This window comes from Dunckerocampus dactyliophorus, unplaced genomic scaffold (assembly GCF_027744805.1).
Source record: "Dunckerocampus dactyliophorus isolate RoL2022-P2 unplaced genomic scaffold, RoL_Ddac_1.1 HiC_scaffold_69, whole genome shotgun sequence".
In the NCBI taxonomy this organism is placed as follows: Eukaryota; Metazoa; Chordata; class Actinopteri; order Syngnathiformes; family Syngnathidae; genus Dunckerocampus; species Dunckerocampus dactyliophorus.
The window spans coordinates 35001-37500 of record NW_026559905.1 but is presented as its reverse complement, the minus strand read 5'-3'; positions in this window follow the sequence as shown (position 1 = coordinate 37500).

The window sequence follows — 2500 nt, the reverse complement described above, 5'->3', positions numbered from 1 at the left end:
CACAGGCAGGAGTTGCAGTAAATGCATTGAAGTCAATGGGCGAGAGTAAGCCATGCCTTGCGTCCTGGAGCCCAGGGGCGGTTCTAAAGTCTGTGAGAGCCGCTGTGTCCCTGGATGAAATGAGAAAAAGGGTGAAAAAATGGCAAAGTGTCAAGGGAGCTAGGCAGAAACCCATGCCTAGGGTCCTGGAGCCCAGGGGCGGCTGCAAAGTCTGTGGAGAGCCGCTGTTGCCCTGGATGAAATGAGAAAAAGGGTGAAAAAATGGCAAAGTGTCAAGGGAGCTAGGCAGAAACCCATGCCTAGGGTCCTGGAGCCCAGGGGCGGTTCTAAAGCCTGTGAGAGCCGCTGTTGCCCTGGATGAAATGAGAAAAAAGGTGAAAAAATGGCAAAGTGTCAAGGGAGAAATTCAGAAACCCATGCCGAGCGTCCTGGAGCCCAGGGGCCGCGGGAAAGTCTGTGGAGAGCCGCTGTGTCCCTGGATGAAATGAGAAAAAAGGTGAAAAAGTAACAAAGTGTCAAGGGAGAAATTCAGAAACCCAGGCCGAGCTGCCTGGAGCCTCAAAGCGGATAGAAATAGCGTGGAGAGCCGCTGTTAAGCCAGACGCCCTCTGGCGGACACAGGCAGGAGTTGCAGTAAATGCATTGAAGTCAATGGGCGAGAGTACCCAATGCGCCAAAAAAGTGCTGAAAATATGACAAAGTGTCAAATGAATGGGAGTCAATGGGCGAGAGTACCCAATGCACAAAAAAAGTGCTGAAAATATGACAAAGTGTCAAATGAATGGGAGTCAATGGGCGAGAGTACCCAATGCGCCAAAAAAGTGCTGAAAATATGACAAAGTGTCAAATGAATGGGAGTCAATGGGCGAGAGTACCCAATGCACAAAAAAAGTGCTGAAAATATGACAAAGTGTCAAATGAATGGGAGTCAATGGGCGAGAGTACCCAATGCACAAAAAAAAGTGCTGAAAAAGTCCACACGAGCCTAGTCAGAAATGCAGGCCGAGGCGGCTGGAGCCCCAAAGCGGCTATAAAAAGCGTGGAGAGCCGCTCGGATGATTTTTCAAAGTGTCAAATGAATGGGAGTGAATGGGGCGGAGTACCCAATGCGCGAAAAAAGTGCTGAAAAAACGACAAAGTCCACACGAGCCTAGTCAGAAATGAAGGCCGAGGCGGCTGGAGCCCCAAAGCGGCTATAAAATGCGTGGAGAGCCGCTCGGATGATTTTTCTAAGTGTGAAATGAATGGGAGTGAATGGGGCGGAGTACCCAATGCGCGAAAAAAGTGCTGAAAAAACGACAAAGTCCACACGAGCCTAGTCAGAAATGAAGGCCGAGGCGGCTGGAGCCCCAAAGCGGCTATAAAATGCGTGGAGAGCCGCTCGGATGATTTTTCTAAGTGTGAAATGAATGGGAGTGAATGGGGCGGAGTACCCAATGCGCGAAAAAAGTGCTGAAAAAACGACAAAGTCCACACGAGCCTAGTCAGAAATGAAGGCCGAGGCGGCTGGAGCCCCAAAGCGGCTATAAAATGCGTGGAGAGCCGCTCGGATGATTTTTCTAAGTGTGAAATGAATGGGAGTGAATGGGGCGGAGTACCCAATGCGCGAAAAAAGTGCTGAAAAAACGACAAAGTGTCAAATGAATGGGAGTGAATGGGCGGAGTACCCAATGCGTGAAAAAAGGTCTGGAAAAACGACAAAGTGTCAAATGAATGGGAGTCAATGGGCGGAGTACCCAATGCGCGAAAAAAGTGCTGAAAAAATGACAAAGTGTCAAATGAATGGGAGTCAATGAGTGTTTTGGTCGACCAGGAAAAAACGCGTTTACGGGAGAGGGTAAATCAGCCGAGAGGGGGGGGGGGGGTATACTTTACCCTCTCCCGTAAATGCCATTTTTCCTGGTTGACCAAAACACCTCCAGCACGATTTCGGAAACCCAGTTTTTAGAAACACTGACCTCCAGGGGAAGTACCGAGAAAAGCACACTTTTGAATCCGCTTTTGACGCACTGAAACACGGACGTGAGCTGGGGCTGTGCCGCTCTTGGAAAACCCCTGGAGGTTATTTTCTAAAACGGGTTTCCGCGTCCCCCGGGCGCCCGTGTTGGGCCGCGCAAGGCGGTCCGGGCTGCCCACCCCATCTGAGTGCCCCGTTGGGCCGCGTGCATGGCAGGCATCCAAGGAAGGCTGATGAGCAGCGGTGATGATGATGATGAGACACCAGCTGCAAATTTGACAAAGTGTCACCTCTCAAGCATTTCCAAGCGTGACACAAACAAAAGGGAACGGGAACTTTGATATGAGTGACTTGTGCTTCTTTTTCTCCAAGTGTCACTCCACAGCTGGCACCCAGGCTGTGTGACGCAGGTGTCCGACGAGGAGCGCCCGCGATGGGCCGCGTCAGGCGGCCCGGGCCGCGCTATCACCTCCGGATGACAACATCCAAAGGAGCACGTTGGTGCTTGCTGGGAGTTTGCGCACGCGATAGGCGACGCCTGGC